At 37.1% G+C, this 17538-nt stretch overlaps 1 protein-coding gene across 1 annotated transcript in view; it reads left to right on the top strand.

Annotated features, from left to right (window-relative positions):
- Nucleotides 1-17538, top strand: part of ABCB7 (ATP binding cassette subfamily B member 7) — a 136835-nt gene that overhangs the window by 59514 nt on the left and 59783 nt on the right. The window lies entirely within an intron of this gene.

Raw genomic sequence — 17538 nt, 5'->3', positions numbered from 1 at the left:
TTATAACAGCCTCAACCTAATGGAATTCTTCCTGAAACCAGTGTAAGATACAGGATCGTGGGTTGTAACAAAGCATAAGGAACTTGTAAAAGAAGCTCCTCAGAGTCCTGCTGGCTTTTATTTAATACATATTTCTGGTAAGCTTAGTTTTCAGTTCCTAGTAAATTGAAAAGAGGATGAAGACATTTTAGGTACGTTAATAGTAAACAGCAGTGTGACATGAAGGGAAAAATAAAACAGAAAAACTTAAAAAAACCCAAAAGCCGAAAAGCTGGGCATTTTGGTACATTCAGTATAGGGACCCTCTACATCTTAGCAGCCTCCTCAGTTCATCACTATACTGTAACACATTTTAATAAGGCAAAGTTATGATAATGATTCTGGGCTTTCAAGAAGAACTCCTTTCAATTTATTCAGATTTTAAAGTCAGTGAATTCTATTATCTTTAGGTACAATATATAGTCATAGTACATATTATAGTCTCAAGTCAGGCTTCCTGGGCTCTGCCTCTTACTAACCTTGTAACCTTGGGTAAATTGCTTACTGTCCATTCCTTGGTTTCCCAATTTGTAAAATAAGGTAAAATAGGGTTGTCATAAGAATTAAATAAATTAACATATAAAAGACTTAGAACAATACCTGGCACATAGTAAAACATTATATACGTGTTAAAATAAAAATAGATTTGGATTTCCATCAGAAATATGGTACAAAAAAATGTCTGCTCAAAAGTATAAATGAGATTTGGCTATAATTTGGTTATCATTCTATGTATAAGGGTTAATACATTGTTTTAGAACCCAGTTCTTATCACTTATTTCTTCTCTGTGTCCTGTGTGTTCCCTTTTATTTACTCATTCTTTACCCTATCCTAAAAATATTTGCTGAGAACTTGTCATACAAGTATGGTTCTTGGCCCTGCAGGGTGTTCAAATATGAGTAAAGCACATTTTTTTCTCAAATTATAAGGATAAGACAAGTTTTACTTATTGTCATAATACAACATAGGTCACAAATGATTGAAAATAAGTACCATTCAAGTATTGGAGGGCTTCAAAGGAAAGAACCACCAATATGGGGAGTCAGGAAAGGTTTCACAGAGGAGGTGATGTCTGAGATAGGCCTGGATTGATGAGTAGGATTGTTACAGGTATAGGAATAACATGGACAAGATGAGAGAGATCATATAGTGTGAGTGGAGAAGTGAGTAGTCCAGTTTTGCTCTAATGAAGAGATAATGTTTCAGAGGAATTAGAAGTAATCTTGGAAAGATAAATAGAATTCCTACTGTGAAATACCTTAACTGTAAAACTGTAAAATTTATTTAATCATGTTGGAAGTAGGAACCTCTATTTTGAGTAGAAGAGTAATAAGGTTAGAGCTGTACTTTAGGGAATTAATTTGACTGTTGTATAAGATGAATTAGGGTGGTGAGAGACCTAAAGTAGGGATACCATTCATTCATTTTCATTTCATGCATTCATTCAGCAAACACTTACCAGCCAGTTAGGAGGCTAATGTAATAGCCTAGATGAGAAGTAATAGTAGTTTGTACTGGAGCGGGATGATAGAGATGGTAATATGGAGAGAAGAGATGCCAGGGATATTGTGAATTAAGGAAGGTAGAATCAACAAGACTTAGCAATGGATGAGATATTAAAAGTAAAAAACAGAATAGGATTCAAAGATGATGCCAAGGATGAGAGAATGATAATGCCTTTAACAGAAGTAGGTAGTAAGTCAGGAAGTCTTGTTTGGGAAGATGAAAATTTTGGTTTCGGGCATGTTAAGTTTGAGGTGCCAGTGGAACATCAAGTGGCTCATAATACAAAATGCAAGACAAGCTCAGGAAGCAGCCCAGGGCTAGAGATATTGAGGTGATAGTTGAAACAATGCAAATTAATGAGTTCATCAAAGAAAAGAACAGAAATAGACAACAACTGCAGACGTCACTTGTGATAAATGTGTTCCTGTAGGGAAGTAAATAATAGTGGAAAAAGGGAAGGCATGATTAGAGAGTAAAACCAAAATAATTCAGTCAGACTCCATCTATTTTCTTGTCTCCTTTCTCATCCATGGGCTCTGGTGAGTACTCTCCCAGCGAACTTCGCTGGGAGAGAATTTAAATGAAGATTCTGAGCAACAAACCAAGAATCCATACTTTATTCTCTTTGTCAAGCCGAAAAGAGAGAACTGTATTACAAATCTAATTTTGTTAGCTAATGTTGAAAAATTTTAACTCATATTCATTTTTAGAACAGTATTGGTTGCTGAATTGTCTTTTACCTACAAATTACTGAAGGATAAGGATTCTTCTGAGCTCCTGTGCAAGGCAGTATTAGCAAATTGCTCTTTATTCCTTCATGTGATTGTAAGTACCTTGCTGACAAGTGAAAGGCAGATTGTTTTCTGGACTTTCTTTTGAATTGAAGAGAGCAGATTAGAAGATGACCAAGCTAGTCAAAGGGAGGAGTCCTAAGTACTGACATTTGTGTTAGACTTTGTTTTTAGAGTGAATTTCAGTCCTTCAAAATGTAAATTTTTGTTGTTTGGTGACAGGTCGATATCAGGTATAAAATGCAGACCAAGTTAACATCCATAAGGACTGAAGTATTTTCAGAAGGCTAATATTTGATTCTTCCGTCAACAAACACTGAGCACCCATAGAATGGAAGGTGCTGTACTAATCTCATATAAACTGATTACAAGTAAACAGAAATTAATATAGAGAAATAAGTTTTCCAAATGTATGTTTGATTTCTTTTGGATCAGGAAAAGGAGGAAATTACCAGGTGTTATGATGCATGCTGGTACTTTCAGAGCATATATATTAAAAGTTTTCTTTCACTAGGTAGGAACTACACCACAGAGCAACTTTAGGAATGCAGAGCATAGTAGTAGCATTTAACCATTCCTAACATCATTTGTTCAGCTTCTATACTGTCCTCAGTTTAAAAATAATCACTCTCCCAAATCTTTAAAACCTAGTCATTATTTATTTATTTATTTAACACCTTTATTGGAGTATAATTGCTTTACAGTGTTGTGTTAGTTACTGCTGTATGATAAAGTGCATCAGCTATATGTATACATATATCCCCATATCCCCTCCCTCTTGTGTCTCCCTCCCACCCTCCCTATCCCACCCTCTAGATGGATACAAAGCACCTAGCTGATCTTGCTGTGCTATGTGGCTGCTTCCTACTAACTAGCTGTTTTACATTTGGTAGTGTATATATGTCCATGCCACTCTCGCACTTCGACCCAGTTTACCCGTCCCCCTCCCCATGTCCTCAAGTCCATTCTCTATGTCTGCGTCTTCATTCCTGTCCTACCCCTAGGTTCTTCACAACGTTTTTTTTTTCTTTAGATTCCATATATATGTGTTAGCATATGGTATTTGTTTTTCTCTTTCTGACTTACTTCACTCTGTATGACAGTCTCTAGGTCCATTCACCTCACTGCAAATAGCTCAATTTCGTTTCTTTTTATGGCTGAGTAATATTCCATTGTATATATGTGCCACTTCTTCTTTATCCATTCATCTGTCGATGGACACTTAGGTTGCTTCCATGTCCTGCCTATTGTAAATAGAGCTTCAATGAGCATTGTGGTACATGACTCTTTTTGAATTATAGTTTTCTCAGGATATATGCCCAGTAGTGGGATTGCTGGGTCGTATGGTAGTTCTATTGTCAGTTTCTTAAGGAACCTCCATACTGTTCTCCATAGGGGCTGTATCAATTTACATTCCCACCAGCAGTGCAGTAGGGTTCCCTTTTCTCCACACCCTCTCCAGCATTAATTGTTTGTAGATTTTTTGATGATGGCCGTTCTGACTGGTATGAGGTGATACCTCATTGTAGTTTTGATTTGCATTTCTCTAATGATTAACAATGTTGAACATCCTTTCATGTGTTTGTTGGCCATTTGTATATCTTCTTTGGAGAAATGTCAGTTTAGGTCTTCTACCCATTTTTGGATTGGGTTGTTTGTGTTTTTGATATTGAGCTGCATGAGCTGCTTGTATATTTTGGAGATTAATCCTCTGTCAGTTGCTTTGTTTGCAAATTTTTTCTGCCTTTCTGGGGGTTCTCTTTTCCTCTTGCTTATGGTTTCCATTGCTGTGCAAAAGCTTTTAGATTTGATTAGGTTTATTTTTGTTTTTATTTCCCTTTCTCTAGGAGATGGGTCAAAAAGGATCTTGCTGTGATTTATGTCATAGAGTGTTCTGCCTGTGTTTTTCTCTAAGAGTTTGATAGTGTCTGGCCTTACATTTAGGTCGTTAATCCATTTTGAGTTTATTTTTGTGTATGGTGTTAGGGAGTGTTCTATTTTCATTCCTTTACACGTAGCTGTGCAGTTTTCCCAGCACCACTTATCAAAGAGGCTGTCTTTTCTCCATTGTATATTCTTGCCTCCTTTCTCAAAGATAAGGGGACCATATGTGCATGGGTTTATCTTTGGCCTTTCTATCCTGTTCCATTGATCTGTATTTCTGTTTTTGTTCCAGTACCATACTGCCTTGATTACTGTAGCTTTATAGTATAGTCTGAAGACAGGGAGCCTGATTCCTCCAGCTCCGTTTATCTTTCTCAAGATTGCTTTGGCTATTCAGGGTCTTTTGTGTTTCCATACAAATTGTGAAATTTTTTGTTCTAGGTCTGTAAAACCTGCCATTGGTAGTTTGATAGGTATTGCTTTGAATCTGTAGATTGCTTTGTGTAGTATATTCATTTCCACAGTGTTGCTTCTTCCAATCCAAGAACATGGTATATCTCTCCATCTATTTGTATCATCTTTAATTTCTTTCTCAGTGTCTTATAGTTTTCTGCATACAGGTCTTTTGTCTCCTTGGGTAGGTTTATTCCTACGTATTTTATTCTTCTTGTTGCACTGGTAAATGGGAGTGTTTCCTTAATTTCTCTTTCAGGTTTTTCATCATTAGTGTATAGGAATACAAGAGATTTCTGTGCATTAACTTTGTATCCTGCTACTTTACCAAATTCATTGATTAGCTCTAGTAGTTTTCTGGTAGCATCTTTTGCATTCTCTATGTACAGTATCATGTCATCTACAAACAGTGACAGTTTTACTACTTCTTTTCCGATTTGGATTCCTTTTATTTCTTTTTCTTGTCTGATTGCTGTGGCTAAGGCTTCCAAAACTATGTTGAGTAATAGTGGTGAGAGTGGGCAACCTTGTCTCGTTCCTGATCTTAGTGGAAATGGTTTCAGTTTTTCACCATTGAGAACAATGCTAGCTGTGGGTTTGTCATACATGGCCCTTATTATGTTGAGATAAGTTCCCTCTATGCCTACTTTCTGGCGTGTTTTTATCATAAACAGATGTTGAATTTTATCAAAAGCTTTTTCTGCATCTATTGAGATTATCATATGGTTTTTATCCTTCAGTTTGTTAATATGGTTTATCACATTGACTAATTTGCGTATATTGAAGAATCCTTGCATTCCTGGGATCAACCCCACTTGATCATGGTGTATGATCCTTTTAATGTGCTGTTGGATTCTGTTTCCTAGTATTTTGTTGAGGATTTTTGCATCTATGTTCGTCAGTGATATTGACCTGTAGTTTTCTTTTTCTTGTCACATCTTTGCTGCTTTTGGTATCAGGGTGATGGTGGCCTCATAGAATGAGTTTGGGAGTGTTTTTCCCTCTGCTATATTTTGGAAGGATTTGAGAATAGATGTTAGCTCTTCTCTAAATGTTTGATAGAATTCACCTGTGAAGCTATCTGGTCCTGGGCTTTCTTTGTTGGAAGATTTTTAATCACAGTTTCAATTTCAGTGCTTGTAATTGGTCTGTTCATATTTTCTCTTTCTTCCTGGTTCAGTCTCGGAAGGTTGTGCTTTTCTAAGAATTTGTCCATTTCTTCCAGGTTGTCCATTTTATTGGTGTAGAGTTGCTTGTAGTAATCTCTCATGATCCTTTGTATTTCTGCAGTGTCAGTTGTTACTTCTCCTTTTTCATTTCTAATTCAAGTGATTTGAGTCTTCTCCCTTTTTTTCTTGATGAGTCTGGCTAATGGTTTTTCTGTTTTGCTTATCTTCTGAAAGAACCAGCTTTTAGTTTTATTGATCTTTGCTATCGTTTCCTTCATTTCTTTTTCATTTATTTCTGATCTGATCTTTATGATTTCTTTCCTTCTGCTGACTTTGGGGGTTTTTTGTTCTTCTTTCTCTGATTGCTTTAGGTGTAAGGTTAGGTTGTTTATTTGAGATGTTTCTTATTTCTTGAGGTAGGATTGTGTTGCTGTAAACTTCCCTCTTAGAGCTGCTTCTGCTGCATCCCATAGGTTTTGCGTCATCATGTTTTCATTATCATTTGTTTCTAGGTATTTTTTGATTTCCTGTTTGATTTCTTCAGTGATCTCTTGGTTATTTAGTAGTGTATTGTTTAGCCTCCATGTGTTTGTATTTTTTACAGACTTTTTCCTGTAATTGATATCTAGTTCCGTATTGTTGTGGTCAGAAAGATGCTCAATACAATTTCAATTTTATTAAATTTACCAAGACTTGATTTGTGACCCAAGATATGATCTATCCTGGACAATGTTCCATGAGCACTTAAGAAGAAAGTGTATTCCGCTGTTTTTGGATGGAATGTCCTGTAAATATCAGTTAAGTCCATCTTTTTTAATGTATCATTTAAAGCTTGTGTTTCCTTATTGATTTTCATTTTGGATGGTCTGTCCATTGGTGAAAGTGGGGTGTTAAAGTCCCCTACTATGAATGTGTTACTGTCGATTTCCCCTTTTATGGCTGTTAACATTTGCCTTATGTATTGAGGTGCTCCTATGTTGGGTGCATAGACATTTACAATTGTTTTATCTTCTTCCTGGCTCAGTCCCTTGATCGTTATGTAGTGTCCTTCTTTGTCTCTTGTAATAATCTTTATTTTAAAGTCCTATATTGTCTGATATGAGAATTGCTACTCCAGCTTTCTTTTGATTTTCATTTGCATGGAATATCTTTTTCCATCCCCTCCCTTTCAGTCTGTATGTGTCCTTAGGTCTGACGTGGGTCTCTTGTACACAGCATATATACAGGAATTGTTTTTGTATCCATTCAACCAGTGTATATCTTTTGGTTGGAGCATTTAAATCCATTTACTTCTAAGGTTGTTATCAATATGTATGTTTCTATTACCATTTTCTTAATTGTTCTGAGTTTGTTATTGTAGGTCTTTTCCTTCTGTTGTGTTTCCTGCCTAGAGAAGTTCTCTTAGCATTTGTTGTAAAGCTGGTTTGGTGGTGCTAAATTCTCTTAGCTTTTGCTTGTCTGCAAAGGTGTTAATTTCTCCATCGAATCTGAATGAGATCCTTGCTGGGTAGAGTAATCTTGGTTGTAGGTTTTTCCCTTTCATCACTTAAAATGTGTCCTGCCACTTCCTTCTTGCTTACAGAGTTTCTGCTGAAAAGTCAGCTGTTAACCTTATTGGAGGTTCCCTTGTGTTTGTTGCTTTTCCCTTGGTGCTTTTAATATTTTTTTCTTGTATTTAATTTTTGATAGTTGGATTAATACATGTGTCTTAGCATGTTTCTCCTTGATTTTTTCCTGTATGAGACTCTCTGTACTTCCTGGACTTCATTGACTATTTCCTTTCCCGTATTAGGGATGTTTTCAACTGTAATCTCTTCAAATATTTTCTCAGTCCCTTTTTTTTCTCTTCTTCTTCTGGTACCCCTATAATTTGAATGTTGGTGCATTTGATCTTGTTCCAGAGGTCTCTGAGAGTGTCTTCAATTCGTTTCATTCTTTTTTCTTTATTCTGTTCTGCAGTAGTTATTTCCACTATTTTATCTTCCAGGTCACTTATCCATTCTTCTGCCTCAGTTTTTCTGCTATTGATTCCTTCTAGAGAATTTTTTATTTCATTTATTGTGATGTTCATCATTGTTTGTTTGCTCTTTAGTTCTTCTAAGACCTTGTTAAACGTTTCTTGTATTTTCTGCCTTGTATTTTCAGGATTTTGGATCATCTTTACTATCATTGCTCTGAAATCTTTTTCATGTAGACTGTCTGTTTCCTCTTCTTTTGTTTGGTCTGGTGGATTTTTACCTTGCTCCCTCATCTGCTGTGTGTTTGTTAGTCTTCTCATTTTGCTTAACTTACTGTGTTTGGGGTCTCCTTTTCACAGGCTGTAGATTTTTAGTTCCCGTTGTTTTTGATGTCTGCCCCCAGTGGGTAAGTTTGGTTCAGTGGGTTGTGTAGGCTTCCTGCTGGAGGGGACTAGTGCCTGTGTTCTGGTGGATGCAGCTGGATCTTGTCTTCCTTGTGGGCAGGACTGCATCTGGTCATGTGGTTTGGGGTGTCTGTGAATTTACTATGATTTTACACAGCCTCTCTCCTGATGGGTGGGTTTGTGTTCCTGTCTTGGTAGTTGTTTTGCATAGTGTGTCCAGCACTGGTCCTTGCTGGTCTTTGAGTGGAGCTGGGTGTTAGCATTGAGATGGAGATCTCTGGGAGATCTTTCACCATTTGGTAATTTGTGCAGCCGGGAAGACACTGGATCAGTGTCCTGAAGTCGGCTCTCCCACGTCAGAGGGTCAGGCCTGACACCCGGCTGGAGCACCAAGACCCTGTCAGCCACACGGCTGAGAAGAAAAGGGAAAGAAAGGAAGGGAGGGAGGGAGGCAGGGAATGAGGGAGGAAGGAAGGAGGGAAACAATAGAGTTATTAAAATTTTTTTAAATTATTAAAAATAAAAAAGTGCTTTAAAAACAGAAAGAAAGAATAGAGAAACCAAACCAAAAAACAAATCCACCAATGTTAACAAGTGCTAAAAACTATAGAAGAAAAAAATGGACAGACAGAACCCTAGGACAGATTGTAAAAGCAAAGCTATTCAGACAAAATCACATAAAGAAGCATACACATACACACTCACAAAAAGAGAAAAAGGAAAAATACATATATACGTTTAACAAAAAAGGGAAGAGAGCAAGCAAATCAATAAACAAATCTACCAATAATAATAAGCTCTAAATGCTAAACTAAAATAAACATAAAACCAGAAACAGATGCAGAAAGCAAACCACAAGTCTACAGTTGCTCCGAAGTCCACCGCCTTAATTTTGGGATGATTCGTTGTCTGTTCAGGTGTTCCACAGATGCAGGGTACATCAAGTTGATTGTGGAGATTTAATCTGCTGCTTCTGAGGCTTCTCGGAGAAATTTCCATTTCTCTTCTTTGTTAGCACAGCTCCTGGGGCTATGCTTTGGAATTGGCCCTACTTCTGCATGTAGGTCACCTGAGGGCATCTGTTTCCCGCCCAGACAGGACGAGGTTAAAGTAGCAGCATATTTGGGGGCTGTGGCTCACTCATGATGGCGGGAGGGAGTGGTATGCAATGAGGGGTGAGTCTGTGGCAGCAGAGGCCAGTGTGATGTTGCACCAGCCTGAGGCGCACCGTGCGTTCTCCGGGGAAGTTGTTCCTGGATCACTGGACCCTGGCAGTGGTGGGCTGCAGAAGCTCCCGGGAGGGGCGGTGTGGATAGTGACCTGTGCTGGCACACAGGCTTCTTGGTGGCTGCAGCAGCAGCCTTAGCATTTCATGCCCGCCTCTGGTGTCCGCGCTGATATCCGCGGCTCGCACCCATCTCTGGAGCTCGTTTAGGCATTGCTCTGAATCCCCCCTCCTCATGCACCCTGAAACAATTGTCTCTTGCCTCTTAGGCAGGTCCAGACTTTTTCCCGGACTCCCTACTGGCTAGCTGTTGCATACTACCCCCGTTCAGGCTGTGTTCACGCAGCCAACCCCAGTCCTCTCCTTGGGATCTGACCTTGAACGCTGAAGCCTTAGCTCCCAGCCCCCGCCCGCCCTGGCAGCTGAGCAGACAGGCCTCTCAGACTGGTGAGTGCTGGTCAGCACCCATCCTCTGTGCGGGAGTCTCTCTGCTTTGCCCTCCGCACCCCTGTTGCTGCGCTCTCCACCGTGGCTCCGAAGCTTCCCCCCTCCGCCACCTGCACTCTCAACCAGTGAATGGACTTCCTAGTGTGTGGAAACCTTTCCTCCTTCTCAGCTCCCTCCTGCTGGTGCAGGTCCCATCCCTATTCTTTTGTCTCTGTTTTTTCTCTTTTCTTTTGCCCTACCCAGGTACCTGGGGGAGTTTCTTGCCTTTTGGGAAGTTTGAGGTCTTCTGCCAGCGTTCAGTAGGTGTTTTGTAGGAGTTGTTCCACATGTAGATGTATTTTTGATGTATCTGTTGGGAGGAAGGTGATCACGTCTTACTCCTTAGCCATCATGAATTGCAAGTCCCTTATTTATTTTTGAGTAGTACTGCAGGTGTGATTTATCATTTGTGTGCATTAGATGCATTGTTAGCCCTTTCGTTCCTTGGCTTCCCATTTTTTTCCTCAACCTGATTACATGCTTTGGCATATAAGCACTTTGGACCAATCTATGCCCCTTTATACTCAGATCTTCCCTATCTCCTCCACATACTTCTTGGAATTTTAGGGCAGGGTTCAGGAACCTTTTCAGCTCTAATTGAATACCACCCAGCCATCTGAGCAGTGTGTGGTGGTTTCATAACAAGGCCTAAGGCATCCATGAAGGATAAGGAAGACAGAAAGAGAGGAATGTTTAGTGAGTAGAAGGAAAAGGGAGGCTTTCATGGTTAACATATGGGACCACAGCATACCATCTGCTTGCTTATTTGCTTTTTAATGCTCTTTTGATTCTGAGATTCTTAATGCTGTCATTGCCTCCAACAAAGATTTTTAAGATAAACTGTATTATATAGAGATGTTTTGCAGCCCAGAGGAGGCCAAGAGGATGGATTGGTATTTCTTCTATCCAAGTTACAGCAATTCTCTTTTAGTACTGTAGAGTTCTGTATGAGGTATAGTTTAGTGGTTCTATTGCCACAAGAGACACAGAGATAGAGACAGAGAGAATACTCTTTGCCTTCATTCCTTAAATCCCTACAAATTTTATGCAGTACCTTTTCTTATCATCCACATACATCATAGGAGTATCACATCATCATTAATCTCTTCTAAGGATTTTAAAAATTTCAGTCTTTCTCTTAGTATGTTACACTTAATATGTAATATAAGGATTTAAGGAAAATATAAAACACATTTATTGAAATCATCTGATTTTATAAATGTTTTAATATTGTAAAAAAGTTTACTCATATTCTCTAACCACTACCATCTTGGAAACCACTTAGTTGACAGAGAAATTGGGGTCACAAAAAATTAAATATCAAGTACAAAAAGATATTCTCACTAATCTGTTAGAAATGAAAATAAGCTATTTTAAAATTATAAAATAGTTTCAGGGGAGAGTGTGATTTATAAAAATATTATCAATACCTCATTTCTTCAAGAATGCGTCTATTATATAGAGTAATGGATAATGTATGTGTCAGTCCATCTGGGCTGCTATAACAAAATGCCATAAACTGGGTGGTTCATAGATCGCTGTCTTTTTTTGTAACCTCAAATGATGTAGAGGGCAAGAAGGGTCTCTGGGCACTCTTCTAAGGGCACTAATCTCATTCATGAGGGTTCTGCCCTCATGACCTACTCACCTCCTAAAGGCCCTGCCTCCAAATACCATCATCCTGGGGGTTAGAATTCAACATATGAATTTGGTAGGGGGAAACAAACATTCAAACCATAGTAATATGTACTAAATAAACACTTGTTGACTGACTATTAGGTATAAGGTACTGTGCTTAGGCAGCTGGGAATACAAAAATGAATAAAATGTGGGCCTTGCCCTCCTGGAGTTGCTGTGTACTGAAGGAGAAGAATATACAAATAATGATAAAATATATACAACATAAACACCCAAAGGGAGTCACAAATGAAGCTATAGGGGAGTTCCAAGAATTAGGCATTTAGGGAAGGCTTCATGGAGGAGCTAGAGTTTTCCAGTAACTACTGTCTTCAAAAGATTAATGCACTTTTTGCTTAACTTTGATACTTTAAAATTTTCTGAAAAACATTTTTAAAAGTAAAACAATGCTAACAATGCTACCTGAAGCCTTTACTTAAGTTGAGAAGTGTGATTTATACCCTGGAGTATTTCTTTAATTAAAAGACTTTATATTTTAGAGAATTTTTAGGCTTACAGAAAAATTGAGCTGTAAGTATAGAGAGTTCCCTCCTCCCAAAAGCCCCCCCACTAAATTTCTTCTATTACTAACATCTTGCATTAGTGTAGTACATTTGTTACAATTGATGAACCAATTATAAAAAAATACTTTATTCTTATTAACTAAGTTCATAGTGTACATTAGGATTCCATTCTTTGTGTTTTAGTTATATGGTTTTGGGGAAATGCATAATGTGAGATACCACCACTAAAGTATCATACAGAATAGTTTTACTGCCCTGAAAATCCGAGGCATTCCACCTATTTATCTCTCTCTCTGTCCTCCTGAATCCCTGATAACCACTGATCATTTTGCTGTCTCTGTAGTTTTACCTTCTCCAGAATGTTATACAGTTGGAATTATATAGTATGTAGCCCTTTCAGACTGGTTTCTTTTACTTAGGAATATGCATTTCTGGATCATTTGTGTCTTTCTTTTTATTTGATAGTTCATTTCTTTTTATTGCTGAAAAATATTTCACTATATGGAGGTACCATAGTGTTTATCCACTCTCTCTTTGAAAGATATCTTGGTTGCTTCTAAAATTTGGCAGTTATAAACAAAGCTGCAATAAACATTAGTGTACAGGATTTTGTGTGACATAAGTTTTCAGTTCATTTGGGTAGTTACCAAGGATTGCAATTGCTAGATTGTATAGTAAGACTATGTTTAATTTTGTGAGAAACTGCCATACTGTCTTCCAAAGTGGCTGTACCATTCTGCATTCCCACTAGCAATGAAGTTTCTGTTCTTCCATATCCTTGTCAACTATTTTAATAGGTGCATAATGGTATCTCATTTTTCTTCTGATTTGAAATTGCCTAGTGACACATGGCATTTTGCATCTTTTCATATGCTTATTGGCATCTGTATATCCTTCTTGGTGAAATGTCTGTCAGGTCTTTTGCTGATTTTTTATTTGGGTTGTTGAATTTTAAGAGTTCTCTGCATATTTTGAATACCAGTTCTTTATCAGATAGATGTTTTACAGATATTTTTACTCAATCTGTGGCTTGTATTTTCCTTCTCTTTACAGTGTCTTTCACAGAACAGAAGTTATAAATTTTAATGAAGTCCAACTTATCAGTGTTCATGGATTGTGCCTTTAATGTTGTTATTTCATGTCACTGGCAAACCAAAGGTCACCTAGATTTTCCTTTATGTTATCTTCTAGAAGTTTTATAGTTTTTTGCTTTACATTTAGGTCTGTAATCAATTTGGAGTTAATTTTTGCAGAAGGTGTAAGTAAGGTCACTGTCTAGATTCTTTCTTCTTTTCTTTTCTTCCCTTCCTTCCTCCCTCCCTCCCTCTCCTCTCTCTCTCTCTCTCTCTCTTTCTTTCCCTCTCTCTCTTGCTCTCTCTCTCTCTCACATTCAGTTATTTCAGCATCATTTTTTGAAAAGACTATCCTTTCCCCACTGGGCTGCCTTTGCTCCTTTGTCAAAGATCAGTTAACTATATTTGTGTGTATTTGTCTATTTCTGGACTCTCTGTTCTATTCCATGGATCTATTTATCCATTCTTTTCCCAATACCACAGTGTTTTGATAAACTTTATGATAAGTCTTGGTGTCAAATAGTATCAGCCCGTCAGCATTGTTTTTGTCTTCAATATTGTGTTGGATATTCTGGATCTTTTGTTTTTCTATATAAAATTTAGAATCACTTTGCCCCTATCTACCAAATTACTAGCTAGGATTTTGATTGGGACTGAACTGAATATATAGATCAAGTTTGACATCTTCACAATATTGAGTCATCCTATCCATGAACATGGACTATCTCTCTGTTCATTTAGTTCTTTGATTTCTTTTATCAAAGTTCTATAGTTTTCCTCACATAGATCTTGTACATGTTTTGTTACATGTATACATAATTTTTTGGTACTGATTTCAATGGTGTTATATGTTTAATTTCAAATTGCATATTGTTCATTGGAGGTATATAGGAAAGTGATTGACTTATGTATATTAGCTATGTACCTTGCAACCTTGTAACATGCAACCTTGCTAGAGTTGCTTATTAGTTTCAGGAGGTTTTTTATTATTGATTCTTTTGGATTTTCTACATGGATAATCATATCATCTGCAAAGATGGTTTTACTTCTTCCTTCCCAACATGTATACCTTTTATTTCCTTTTCTTGTCTTATTGCATTAGCTAAGGACTTCCAGTACCATGTTGAACAGGAGCAGTAAGATAGGGCGTCCTTGCCTTTTTCCCAGTCTTAGGGGTAAAAGCATCTAATTTCTCATCATTAAATATGTTGTTAGCTATAGGTTTTCTTGTAGATGTTTTAATCAAGTTGAGGGAGTTCCCCTCTATTCCTAGTTTGCTTACAGTTTTTTTTTTTTTTATAATGAATAGATGTTGGATTTTTCAGGTGCTTTTTCTGCATCTATTGATAAAATATCCTATTTTTTCTTTAGCCTGTTGATGTGATCAATTACATTAATTGGTTTTTCAATGTTGGACCAGCCATGCATACCTGGAATAAATCCCACTTTGTCATATTGTATAATTATTTTTATACATTATTAGATTTGAGTTGCTAATATTTTGGTGAGAATTTTTGGTCTGTTCATGAGAGATAGTGGTCTATAGTTTTCCTTTCTTGTGGTGTCTTTATCTGGCTTTGGTACTAAGGTAATGCTGGGCTCATAGAATGAGTTAGGAAATGTTCCCTCTATCTCTGTTTTCTGTAAGAGATGGTCTTTACCAATTGTATAAGTACTTTATCCAGTTTTCTATTCTCCTTGTTTTGCCTTGCTAATCAGATCTCCCTTTAGTGCTCTTGTTCTTTCTTTCTCTCCTTCTGATCTTTTAGGGACCAGAGAGGTAATTAAACAAAGAAACAAAATTCCCTTTTACCTCTTCACATATATTAGACCCTTCTGAGCAGCACTAGTTACAGAGCCCTTAATTATCAGAGGCTGCTGTAAAAGAGATTAATTATTGAGAAATTTAGATATTAAAAGTTATGAAAGAATTGGGTTCCTCAGATGAGATAGATAATACTTTTATGACCAGGAAGGGAAAAGTCATTTTAAAATCCGGAATTTGAGACCCTCAGCAAACTGACCATGTTTTGGCATCATATAGATACAGCATACTTTTGACTGTTCTTTATGGTGATTTTACTTTTTCCTTAACTCTGTTCTTCAATCAGTGTCCCAAATTGTACATTTGCCTGTTAAAATTAAATGAATTCAATTTCCTAATAATATACCAGTTTCTGTGAAAATTAAAGAGTTTAGCAGATTATTTATATATGTGATTTAAACTTTTTCATCTGTGAAAGAAAAAGGTTTTGTGAGAATAAGTCCCTTTATTTCTTTTGTACTTAAATTAATGGGTACAATGCAGTTATAGATGAAACATACCATTTGTCACATGGTTATAATCTAGTAAAAATAACCAGTTTCTCAATTTAGAAAGGAAAGGGGGTATGAAACTTCATATTGAGTCACTTTTTATTGAAATACACTATCATCAAGCTTTATTTTTAGACATTTCCAGCCACTAGGGGAGGTAGATGGGATGAGACCTGTGATACTGGCTTTATTTTTAATATACATGCAATAAAATGTACTTTTTTGATATACAGTTCTATAATTTTTAACACATGTGTATATTTGTAAAATTACTGTCACAGTCAGGATGACACAGAAAAGTGCTATTGCCCCAGAAATCTCCTTTGCGTAACCCATTTGTAGATATACCCTCTCCAAGCCCCTAACTGCTAGGTATCATTCATTTGTCCTCTATCACTATAGCTTTGTCATTTTGAGAATACCATATAAATGGAGTCATATCATATATAAACTTCTGAGCTGGCTTCTCTAATTCAACATAATGCCTTTGTCATTCATCCAAGTCATTGACTCTATCAGTTATTCTTTTTTATTAATGAGCAGTATTCCATAGTATGGATGTACTAGAGTTTGTTTATCCATTTACGCACGTATGGACGTGTGGTTTCTTTCCACCCTTTGACAGTTATAACTAGAGTTGCTATAAACACACGAGTACAGGTTTTTGTGTGAATCTGAGTTTTCATTTCTCTAGGATAAATACCTAGGAGTGGAATTGCTGGGTCACTGTAGGTGTATTTTTAACTCTATAAGAAACTGCCAAATTATTTTCCAAAGTGGCTGTTTTTGTCTGCCACCACCAATATATGAGAGTTTCAGTTACTTCATTTCTTTTACTACACTTGGTATCATCAGGCATATAGTGGTATCTTGTGGTTTTAATATACTTTGCATGTGCTTTGTTGCCATCCATACATCCACTTTGGTGAAGTTTCTGTTCAAGTGTTTTGTCCATTTTTTATTTGGGCTGTTGCTTCTACTGTTGAGTTTAGTGAGTTATTTATATATTCTGTATGAGACCTTTCTCAGATATATAATTTGCAAATATTTTCTCCCAGTCTGTAGCTTGTTTTTCTTTATCTAATTTTTTTTGGGGTGGAGGCACTGTGTCAGGTCTTAGTTGCAGCACACAGGCTCTTCGTTGCAGCACGTGGGCTTCTTTCTAGTTGTGGTACATGGGCTCCAGAACACGTGGGCTCTGTAGTTTGTGGCACGCAGGCTCAATAGTTGTGGCATGTGGGCTTAGTTGCTCTGCGACATGTGGGATAGTAGTTCCCTGACCAGGGATCAAACCCACTTCCCCTGAATTGGAAGGCAAATTCTTAACCACTGGACCACCAGGGAAGTCCTTGTAGCTTGTTTTTTAATTCCCTTAATAGTGTCTTGTATAGAATAAAAGTTTTAAATTTTGATATGTTTCAGTTCATTTTTTTCTTTATGGATTATGCTTTATTATGTCTAAGAACTATTTGCCTAACTCAAGGTCATCAAGATTTTCTCCTATGTTTTCTTCTAAAAGTTATTTTTTTTACCTTTTCCATTTAGATCCATGCTCCATTTTGTATTAATTCTTGTATCCAGTTTAAATGAAGGTTCATTGTTTTGTCCAGTTGTTCCTACATGAAGGCTCTCCTCTCCTCATTGAATTTTCTTTGTTTCCTATTGCTGCTGTAACAACTTATAAATTTAATAGCTTAGACAACACAAATTTATTATCTTGTATTTCTGAAGGTCAGACGTCCAAAATTAGGTTTCACTGGATCAAAATAAAGGCATTTAGCAGGACTGTGCTGCCTCCAGAGGCTCTTGGGAGAGGATCAATTTCCTTGCCTTTTCCAGCTTTTTCTAGAAGTCACCTGCATTTTTGGCTCAAGGCCCCTTCCTCCATCTTAAAGCCAGCAGCATCTTCAATCTTCTTGATTTTGACTTTTGGCTTCTGTAGTCATATCTTTTTTCTTTACTTTGACCCTCCTACTTCCCTCTTATAAGGACTCTTTTGATTATATTCAGCCCACCCAGATAATCCAGGATA

Source organism: Phocoena sinus, chromosome X, assembly GCF_008692025.1.
Source record: "Phocoena sinus isolate mPhoSin1 chromosome X, mPhoSin1.pri, whole genome shotgun sequence".
Lineage (NCBI taxonomy): Eukaryota > Metazoa > Chordata > Mammalia > Artiodactyla > Phocoenidae > Phocoena > Phocoena sinus.
The sequence above is the reverse complement of the archived record's forward strand: the minus strand, read 5'-3'. Positions and strand labels throughout refer to the sequence as shown.